The sequence below is a fragment of the Hyposmocoma kahamanoa genome, unplaced genomic scaffold (assembly GCF_003589595.1).
Source record: "Hyposmocoma kahamanoa isolate Upper Pololo Valley unplaced genomic scaffold, ASM358959v1 220, whole genome shotgun sequence".
Lineage (NCBI taxonomy): Eukaryota > Metazoa > Arthropoda > Insecta > Lepidoptera > Cosmopterigidae > Hyposmocoma > Hyposmocoma kahamanoa.
This window is the reverse complement of record NW_020653740.1, coordinates 3,436,863-3,448,810: the sequence shown is the minus strand read 5'-3', so window position 1 is coordinate 3,448,810 and position 11,948 is coordinate 3,436,863. Positions and strand designations below refer to the sequence as shown.

Sequence of the window (11,948 nt, the reverse complement as noted above, 5' to 3'; positions counted from 1 at the left end):
AACCTAACTAACATTTTGAGAAAACTTTAATCTAAGTTACATTTACAAAAACAAACATGTACAATAAAATTCTTAAAAGCAAGTTTCTATTCAAGACTCATCCTCGTAAAATAAACGGTGTTCAAATAAAGGCTCAGAGCTGTGCCGTGTTTGTAATTCCCACCGGCATCCCACGCTCCTTAACACCTTCATCAGAGCGACTACATTTTTCTAGAAATATGTGCTATGAAATCTAAGCACGTCAAATTATCTTCAATTATGGACTTATGGTTGGTAAAAAAAATTATGTAAAATAATTATGGACATTAAATGTAAATAAACGAAGACAAATATTGAGACTCTTACACCATTAAGTTTGTAAGATCCATATAAGATTTTATATACAGCCAATTCTGACGTTTGTTTTACTCTTGGCTCTCAAGAAACTACTCGCTGATTCTGAATTTTTATCATCTTATAAGGAACATTCTGTTTATTGATAAAAATGACTCTATGTAAAAACAATATAACACACACAATATGAAACACAGTGCATCCTTACAATGACATACTTAATGCAAATAATACATGTACATTTAAAAAAGATGATGAAGAAAGATTAAGCTATCCCTAGCAATTCTTTCTTTTTGTGAGACAATTAAGTGGTGCCTATTATGCTATATTTTTAAGCTTGACTCTCCAATCAATATATTATGAACAATGTAATATTGCATGAACAATGCGCAGTACAATAGGATTGCTGTTTACTTTTGTATTTTTCTCTTCATATCGAAATCAACCCGTAGAACAGAACAAATAATTTAAGTCAAATTTTTGTTTCAACTTTCACGTCGCCGGTGTGCTTAATGACATAACCACTTGAAAATGTCGAAGTTCTTCACACTATTTTAGAAAATGTACATATTATTAAGTGGAGCAAAAAGAAAGAATGTGTTTTCTCGTAAATCACAATACTTTGAAGTCCTTTCGTGCACAAAAAGCGTTTCTTTTCACACTTCTATCTCATCTTCAAGAAGTGTTGCGGGTAATCGGTCCGATATTATCATAATTTAGGAAAAACATTAACGACATATCATTCACCTAGCTATAAATTGGTAAGTATCATATTTTATGTGGAGTTCAGTAATAAACCGCCATAAAGCAGTATGTTTACGAGGGCAGCAGAGCACACATCGCCCTCAACTATCGCGATGACGGCTTGATAGACTTTGGAACCTTGTCGCACTAATTTATGTGCTTCATGTGTTTTATAGCATAAAAAAATAGACCATTGCTTTCATTAAATAAGTTAAAATACCACAAATCGTAAAATAACTGTTACTGCCTCGAAAACCAAAATAATATTTTCTGTTTTGTTTGTTTTCTATGCCAAGTTAGTTTTTGCTATAATCAAGAAAAAAAGTTTTATTATTAAATTATGTCTATTAATAGACATTTTATTTGATTGAAAGAATAACATTAAAATTTATACCATTTACTTAACTCACCCTACATGTGGCGCCATCTATTACTATCTTAAGTACTAAATTCAATATATGGCGAAAATTTTGTTGATAGGTGACTGCGCCTAAAATCAATCGTACTTTATGAAATACAACTATGTGTACTTGTGATCATTTAGGGAATTTGATACAAAGTATGCCTATAATGTAATGGTAAGTGATGCAAAAATTCGACCTATAAAGCAACTGGCCCTGTGGCGCAACGGATAACGCGTCTGACTACGGATCAGAAGATTCCAGGTTCGAATCCTGGCAGGGTCGAGAATTCATTGAATTTTCCTTTTTTTATTTCTTTTCTTTGCTTTTTATTTTTTAAGAACAAGTCTGTTCATAATTATTTTTAATAATAATTTATTATCTAATGAAATCAAAGATATTACGTATAAAATAAAAATTACTTCTAAGCGATTGTCAAATTGTATATGGTGGCTATTTGAAAAATATATTATTGAATATATCAATATTATGTCAAGAAATTATATCCTTAATTTATTATTGTCCATTGGTTGACTAATAAGTATTTCTAATGTATGTTTAGTGTCTCACAAGATATTCCTTTGTTTTCAACTATTTGGCATAAATATAAAGAGTCGTTGTGACAGGATGGAAGTGACGTAACTTTATCTAACTATGCTATTTATGTAACGCTATCAGTCGGGTCTCGGGGTCAAGAGCGCGCCTTCCGCTGATAGCTGCTCAGTTCCATTTTAACCAGAACAGATGACACAGTATCCCAATAAAAAAGCGTTTGCTTATAACACACAAATCATAATAAGTGCTGTCACAAAACTGTCATAAATACGATAACGACAAGCATGTCAAAACCATTTCTGTAACTTGTTTCTGTTTAAGTATGATAGCATTATCGATTTTTTCTTTTAACGGGACAATTTGTTAGTTACAACGATATTAGACTAAAAACCGTTTGAACACACGTTCCAACATTTCCTTAGCTTTTAGTACGTTGGCATTATTCGTTGGGCAAACATCCTGTCGCCGGCCAAATATTAGATCATCTCGTCAATGTCAATCTACCCCGGACCTCACGGACACGTGCTAATCACAGTTATCTAGTGTATACGCGCCTTTACTTTTAAACGTGTTCATTGTTGTTAAAGAAGACATGTCGATTAATATTTTTTAAATTCAATAATACACATGGGTAGTACAATATGTACGCTAATTAACCGACTTCAAAAAAGGAGGAGGTTCTCAATTCGACTTAAGTCTTTTTATGTATGTTACGCGATAACTTTATTTATAATTTGTGAACCGATTTTGATGATTCTTTTTTTGTTGGAAAGAGTAGTGGTGGTAGTGATGGTGGTCCTATTTAAATTTGAAGAAAATATTCCACCTCTAAATGTGGCAAACTAGGGGATGACTTTTGAAGTCGGTTTTTTATATTTTAAACATTATCTAAGTTTCCTTTTTTGAAAGGATTACGAGTGAAACAATTATCGGCAAAGATGACGCGTTACCACCTTGAGGTTTACTTTTGCGTAAAGGCAATGGCAATCAATAGCAGCCTGCAGCCTTCTTATTCTTGTCAATCAATGGCGTTTAAGTGCAAGATCATATTTATTATAAACTAGTTGGTGCCCGCGACTTCGTTTGCGTATTATAAGTACTTCGAGTAGCCTACTGGGCTACATTTTTTTTATATATATGGTGATGACACGAAGATCTAAGGGGCACTGCCACTGCACCCGTCACCATGAGACATAAGTTAATAAGTCCCGGTGCCTGTAATATCATAGTTTTATTGGTTCTCCATACTAACTTTCATCCCCTATGTCATCCCCTGTTTCACTCCCTTTAAGATTAATTTTTGTGACAAAAAGTAACCTATGTCCTCTTCCTGGTCCCATGTATCTCTATACCAAAATTCATCAAAACTGGTTCTACGGTTTAAGCGTGAAAACGTAATCGATAGAGTTACTTTCACATATTTTCACAAAAAAAGATGGACAAAAAGGGACGGGGCTAGAGATCTCTACTGGAACTGGGTAGGCTTCAACTTTTCTGATACCTGTCATAATATAGTGCGTTGCGTCACACGTCGCAGTCCAAAAGTGTAAATTATTAGTGTTTTTTTAAAAATATTATTGTATGTTAGTCCATAAGGTATTTATGGGTCTGTGTAACCTGATTATGAATAAACAAAAATATATAAAAATAAATAAAGTATAATAATAAGACGAGAATAATGAATATTGCAAATCGAGAATAGTTTAATGTTTTTCTTGTTTTATTTCAGCCACATTTGTGAGTCAATTCAATAATTTCAAAATATGTATACCAAGTGATGATCAGCAAGCCTTACACTTGGTAGTAAGCGGCGCGCCTGTGCATAACAGTTGTTGTGCCGCACAGAGAGCTTAAATCGCAAAAATCTAAGCGGCTCTGCCACTGCATCCGTCACCTTTAGACTTAAGTTGACAAGTCCCAAGTGCCTGTAAACTGAAACACCAGCAACCTTACCCTTCTAACCCGAAACGCAGTAATACTCACATTACTGCTTGGTGGCAGAAGTAAGGTAGACTACCCGGACGGACTCTTTCACAAGGAGATCTACTGCTACTAAAGTTCTACTGATACTTGTGTTTTGATTTGTTCGAGTATTACTTATTTGATAGTAATTGTTTCGGACGAATGTCTGACTATGTACTACATACTATACAAGTTCAAAAAAATGTAAGTAGAAATCGATAAGCGTGAAATCGCATATCTCCTCGCATGTGTAGTGCACAATGCGAGTGGCTTGCTGACATGACAGCCGACAGTGAGGCGTCAAGAGGCCCGAGTGCCCGAGTCGAATTTATATTCACGCCCCGTTACAACTGTGATGAAATCAGCTCTTTGCGCATGGTTTACATGATTTTTCTAAAACGAATATTGGTATCACAAAATTAAATGCACCGACCCTACCTTCGATAATAGCAATCTTATAATGAAGATACAAAATCCCAATTCCATAGTCTTCTTGTTGTATGTGTTTGTAGTGTATTGTAATGTCGTACACGTACGTAAAGTATACGATCTGTCTGTACAAATTCAGCCAGAAGTCATCTGAGGTTTACCCAGAACTATCCTCGTCGTCCTTTGTCAGAAGAAAAGGAAAGTCGGTTGTTGTCTTTTATCCAAAAGAAATCGGTCTCATTTTGAATTGCTGACAGTCTAGTAGCTCTGTCTTTATGACTCAGTCCGCTGGTCATCCATGGAGGCTGGACGCGACAATAAAGTAACATGAAACCACGACAAAGAAACCTACTTACTATACGGAGCTAAGGAGCTTTTCGATTTACGCCTCCATGCTAAAAGCCTTGCCTATATTGCAAATTCCTTTATTGAGTTATACCCAAGCTTTATCCCCCAAGACATTGATCGTTCAATGACCGCACGACGTTGGCAGGAATTATTAATTGTCGTTCCGTCGTGATTCGCTCCGCCCGCCCAACGGACCTTAAAAGGGAACTCCGTGAGGGGATGGTGAAGCGTCCAGACCATTGAACAAGACCTACCTCACCTCCCGATTTTTCTACTCAATCAATTTGTTGCCCTTCAACCATCTTAAAGTTATGTCCGGCCATTGTCGCAGAACACTGCGACTGGCATCTCCGGCACTAGCCCGGAGAGCTAGTAGAGGAAAAGCTAGATATCCTCCGGTCCCTCCAGCCGCTTAGTTTATTGGGAACTGGAGAGACGTCGTTTTTCGGCGTCGGGAAGTAAGCGTGGCATACAGCTCCGTCACCAATGAGGATATTTGGTAGCACAACTCTAGCTGTAACAAAACAATTATTTTAAACTTCAACTAACTTTCTATTTTAATTTTTATGTTTTTCATCATCCTTCAGATTAGACTTTAAATATGATGCATCAATTTTAATTTAAAAAAAAACGTAAATCGTCACGACACCTTAAACGCCCTGTGGCGAGTAGTACAGCGTTTATCATGTAAACAAAAACCCCTATTGATACTGCCACGTGGCATGGACACGGCTACCATAGAGCATGCGACGTCATGGCGTGTGTTGCCTTGCGTGCCGGGAAATATAACGCATTAATAATTTAAATTTATTAACAAAATTAGTAAGGATCTGAACTACCCGTGCTAACCAAGTACTTAGAAAAATATTGTGGCTATATTACCTAAATGACAGCGCGATAATTCTACAACTGAAATTTAAATACTTGGTCGTAATCGCAGACGAGAAAACCATTTCATGGTTGGTTGTCTCCTCTGTGGTCGTAACGTAAAGTTCATGATAAAATATCTATTTTGAGCATTTACTACATTACTGAGTTGTACAGCTACACGATGCGAATTTAATGTGTAACATAACTTGATTTATTTATGTACTAGTCCTGTAAGTATGGTTCCTAATAAGAGGTTGCAATGTTATTTTGTAACGAATGTCTTCTAAAGGCCCATACAGTTTTGTGATTTAGAAACAGCCGCGAGCGTCAGTTATCGCGCGGAAACTCGCTTGCTTCCGACATGGCACGTGGTTACATTTCCGGCGATCGAAAATGGATAGCTGCCCTTCTGTATACATTACTTACTGTGGGAAAAAGTCATCGATTTTTTTATCTGTCCTAAAATAACTCTTCACTCAAAACGAAGCACAGATAGCTTACGTACATGTACCTATATATAAGGCATGAATTTCCTGGGTTAGTGCACGCGATTCCAGATACAGATTAATATTTCACATAAAGATTGGCTTCAGTGAACCCGTTATTCCCACGTACATGGTCAAGAGCACGTCAAGCTTGACACTTAATATTTAAATCCAACTCTATACCACTGACGATAAGAACATTCCAAAGTACAAAGTGTCAAACTTGACGTGCTTTTGACTGCACACATTCATTTATAGACAGAATATGCGTGGTTGTACACGGGGAAGAACACATCAAATTCAACTTTATGCCGCTCTTTCACTATACATAATGAACGCTAAGAATCTTTTATGACTTTGTTCGTCACTGTATTGTTTTAATTAATGTCGTGTAATTCAGAGATATACCATTATATATAATAGGTATATATACGTTACTAGAAGTCTAGCACATAAGACACTTTTTAATCGAATCGCAAAGACAAAAGAACTAAAGAATATTTCAATATCAATCAGTTAGCATTGTGAAATCTCTATCAAATCTCTATAAAAAATCTGCATCGCATGTACTCTACATGCGATGCAGTGCATAATGTTGACTGAAGTTAATTCTACAGAGAGCGAAAAAATGTATATATGTAGACGGAAGACGAAGAAACTCAGACACTTGATGATATCAAGGCTACTATACTACGAATAAGTTGGTTTTCTAACTGCTGACCTGTTCTATCCATAATTAGATTATTAAGGCACACATTTAATTATTTCATGATAATCAATGTCCATGATGTCATTTGTGCTCAATTAGCGCCTATTTACTCCTTCTATGTGCATTGTATGTTGTTACGCCTTATAAGACATGGAAAGATTGCACCGATGCCCTCCTGATGTGAATACGCGAGGACTACATCTAAAATGTAATGTTGTGGAGTCAATGGCGCTTGCGATGACCCGGGCGGGGCAGGGTTTCCCAAGGGACACAGGCCGTGAAGGGGTTGCCAGATCGTTAAAAAATAGCATCACTAATGTGCAAAGATAAAACTATGTACTTTAACAATGTATTACATTTTGTCATGACGACCTCAGTGGCCCAATGGTTTGCACTGTGGGTGCTGGATGAGGAGATCCCAGGTTCAATTCCCGGCAGAATCAATATAGGAAACGATCTTATCTAAATTCGTTCTGGACTGGGTGTTCTGAGTAGTGCCCCGGAGTGAATTCCGTTGCTCTTATATTATAGCACAGGGAATTATCTTGAGACCAAATGATTGGTATATTATTAACACTTTTTTTTAAATAAAACTGGACACGTACCGTGAATAGTAATTGATACACGATCATGTGTTTGCCGGAAGTTATTGACAAACTCCGTAGAAATAACCGTAAACACCATATCATCTTGCACCACGATAATGCCAATTCTCACACGGGCAAACGAACAAATGAATTTTTGAAGGTGAACGACGTTGACCTTATGAGCCATCCCGCTTACAATCCCGACCTGGCGCCTTGTGACTTCTATTTATTTCCAAAAATTAAGAACCAGTTATGCGGTCAACTATTTTCATCACCTGAATAGGCTGTCGAAGAGTATGAAAAATATGTTTCACAGATTGTCACGGAGGAGTGGCATAATTGCTTTCAAAATTTGTACATTCATATGAAAAAGTGCATTAACGTTATCGGAGAATATTTTGAAAAACAATGAATTCATTTCTGACCATTTATAGTATTTTTTTCTTATTCATTCCGGAAACTTAAAGTGCGCCTCACGTACATAGTAGTATCCGAAGTTACACAAAAAACTCAAGCATTATATTTGTTCAAGATTATATCTAAAAAAAATTGGGAGCTGTTTCAACTCGCCCACAACGTTCCGTTTTAGGAAAACCAAATTTCGCCAGCACGTGCTTGCACTCACAAACATCCTTCCTCTGCAATAAGATTTGTTTATGGCTCATACCGTTCGGAAAACACAGGAATTCAATTGAATAAAACTTTTTAAATGTAAGAGTTATAGGTATACTTGTCATTTTATTCGGTCGAAAGGTAAGATCTAATTAAAGAAGAGATAACTACATTTTTAAAACTCATCATAAAAAATTGATGACTATAGACAATACCCGATTCAATTAGACAAATGGAAACAAGTAAACGTCATTGGAATAAATCGAGTGATGCCATACAAGTCCACCAGCTGCGCGTACCACGACGCCCTGTAGTAATTTAATAAAAAGGTTTCCCATAGAGATTATTATGCATTGTACTAACAAGGGCTGAATAGTGTACCAGTCTGGCTAACATGACAACTGTTATACTCTATAATCTGTGTATAGTGTTGTTAACTTTTTTATTCTCTAGTACTGTATAAAACAAAATAGAGTATCTACACAAGTTTACCTACTCTACGTGTAAGTAAAACCTCGTGACGTATTATGTAACTACTTTACCAATAATTTATTATTTAGGACTCAAAAAACGTTTTTTATGATACCAAGTGACGGGACGAACAAGTCATGCGCCTGGTGGTAAGCGACACAGACCATTGAATCGCAAGTATTTGAGTGGCACTGCCACTACGCCGTCACCTTGAGGCATAGGTTGACAAATCCCGTGTATGTACTTCGTACTGAAGTTCTCTGTGAACTTATTAAGAAACTACTTGCAATTTCTTTTTAGTAAAACTATGAAGCCTGTAGCACCCCCATTATCATATCTTTCTTTAGTCGCCGCCGCCCGCGCCCCGCCCCGTCCCGCAGACGTGCACCGCACGTGCGCGGTATAATTATTGAGATCGATGACGCTCAACTTTCTGTGGTTTCACTTTGCTATGCACATTACCTCTGGTCTGACACTAATGCTACGCGACAGAAATTGTGCAAATGGTAAGGTATTAAGATTTCACTTAGTGTAGGCTAAATGTGTATCTAAAATAAAACTAAAAGCACGAAAACGTTCCTACACTCGTAAGTGAGAGTAATCATACTAAATTGAGCGGGTTCTTATTTCAAACTTGAAGTGATTCTCAACACGTATTTCAAAAAACAAACTTTCCAAGCTTCATTTACGTGCAATACGAGGGTCTACTCCGAAGGGTTCTGATTAAGTTACCCGACATGCGCCCGCCAATTTGTACTGAGACCAACTGCCGGCGCCAACTCTACTGCAGCTATTGGATTAGAGACTCGTAATTAAATAGTCTGCTTTTATACAAAAACATGGCGTGTTGCGAACTACATCAATCACAGGAATTGGATAAAGAATTTCATTACAAAATCAAGTAAGTTATGTGATATGTTTAATGCACACAACATAATATCTAGTTTTAGAACACATTATTACTCACAAGTCTCTTCAACAGACATGTTATATTCACAAATTTAAACCTCGCGAACCACTAAAAGCATCTTTCATCAAATCATGATCGTATATACACTAACTATTGTAAACAATAACATTGGAAACTTTTTAACACGGTACATCGGAGGGCGCGGGCGGCGAGGCGAATTATTCGGCTTGTTGAGAAAACAAGCACGCGCGGCCGAGTTGCACGGGCGCCAGTAAACTTCATTTAGCTTTTACTTTTGCTGGGTTACGAGTTATGAGCTATATGACTTCAAATTATGCATAATCGTGCCGGCAGTGTGACGCAATAACACAAATATGCAGCTGTATGTCTATCCTCGCTTAGATATGAATCTGGTTGCTGACAAAATATGTTTTTACAAAAACCTTAAAAAACACTATGAAAGTATATACTAGACACTTTTAATATTTATCAACAGTTCCATTAAAACAAAAATATATGTATACATATACAGAAATGATAGAAGACGTAACTAAAAAATAATTTTCAAGCGGATGTTGTTTATATTTTACGTGAAAGTTTGCGGGCATTTGATCTGTCAGCAAGACGAATATTGTACCACACGGCTATACAAACAGAGAGGGCGGCGCCGACGCAGTCCGAGCCGCGAGATTATGATCGGGCATGATTAATGCCGATCTAGCACATTTACGTGCGATATCCACACTCCGCTTCGACGCACTTTCTTACGTCCATCTACAGTAATCTGCAGCTTAATAGCTTCATCTACTAGTTGTTATTAAAGTAGATTCACTGTGTTTATAGTTTGTTATATGTATAGAAAACATAATGTAAGAAGAAATAAATAACATATTTTGCAACATTTTAAAGTAGTGAGATTAGTCTAGCTGATAGACCATGCACATACTTTAGACGAAAGTATAAATTAGAACAGAACGATCAGTTTCAAAATATGACGAGTTGAATATGTTGTTATAGTTAATTAAAGATGAGCAACAAACAGTGTAGCGCATATGTGCTAAGTAAATAAATCACTGCACGGACGCACGCGTCGGGCGTCGGTTGTCGCTATGACGACGCGATGCTCTGCAGCACGTCGTTAATGACTCACTCACAGCTCTGATCTTCACTTCAGTGACTTCACTCGACGTTAAAGAGATACTCCAGAAAATCTAAAATCATCTATACTTACGAAGAAGTTCGAGTAAGATCAAGTAGATAGAGTCAAGGTAACGAGACTGAAAATTTACCATAAGACTTTCAAGTGCTTACAAATATAGACGTGATTTGAAACATTTTAGAATCGATGTATTCTGTACTTTCAGTCCATTTCAAATATAGACGTGATTTGAAACATTTTAGAATCGATGTACTCTGTACTATCAGTCCATTTATTATTTTGTAAAAAATATTATTATGAAATTTGGAAGAATTGAAAATTTCAAAATATAAACATTACGTACACATAAGAACTGCAGAATGTATTTTGATACAATTACCATGGTTAAATTGGGCATCATGTTAATATACAAATACTACAGCTGCAACGCAGTAAGCGTTAAAGACTACATCCCTTGCTTGGTATGGTTCTACATCTACAGGCTTACTTGTATTTCAGAGCGTGAATCACTAGATTCAACCTCATTACCAGCGGTGTAGCTGCGATAAATAGCAATGCACCTTTAGATTATTATTAATTACTTTACATCGCTTTGGCACCTACCATGAAACTTTCTAATCCGTTATTTCAACGTTATGATCCTCTGCTGGCAAACACAGAACAGTAGTTTTTTTTTTTAATTTAAATACATCCTAGAAAACACCATCTCCAAAGATCTTCTGAGAAATTAATACGAGGCACTCGTTTCGGATTATACGGAGACAGAAAGCTTGTCTTGTCATCGGTCGGATGTGATCTGATCTAGCGAGCTAAAGATACGAATTGATACCATCATTTATAAGCATTGACCATTAATTTGACATAATACAAAGCCATGCAATTTTCTTGACTAATATCGGACAGCGGTTCCTTGACAGTCAGTTTCAATCACATCCTTAGTAATTTTAGAATAAAGCGAGGAGCTTTTGCTATGTGAAGGTGGTAGAGTCGAGATTCGTGAGCGTGTTGTAGTGGTGTATGACCGTGTGGTAGTGGTGATTACAAGTGGAGCGCAGCTGTCGCGACGAGCAGACAACAGTTGTCGACGGCGTTTGTCTTGCCGGTCGCTGTGCGTGCGCGCAGAGCATTAGAAAATGCCGCGAGATTAATTGTTAACTATTTTTTCTTTAAACTGGCCGTAAGCATGGACAAATATTTATAGCCTTAGTTTCTTAAGGTGGAGAAGTACTTAGCCCTTCATGGTTAACATATATTGTCCTGACAATTATATCACATATCTACAAATGTGGACATTACGCTTGCACATTATCAATTTTGTATTATCCTCCAGTATGCATCTTGAACAAAATGCATGAAAAAGAGTAACACGGCAA

The 11,948-nt window shown here is 36.9% G+C and overlaps 1 non-coding gene across 1 annotated transcript; it reads left to right on the top strand.

Moving 5' to 3' along the window:
- The first annotated feature begins 1,690 nt into the window (after positions 1-1,690).
- Positions 1,691-1,763, top strand: Trnar-acg. Its single transcript has one exon. It is a non-coding gene; the product is annotated as a tRNA-Arg (tRNA).
- Positions 1,764-11,948: the final 10,185 nt, after the last annotated feature.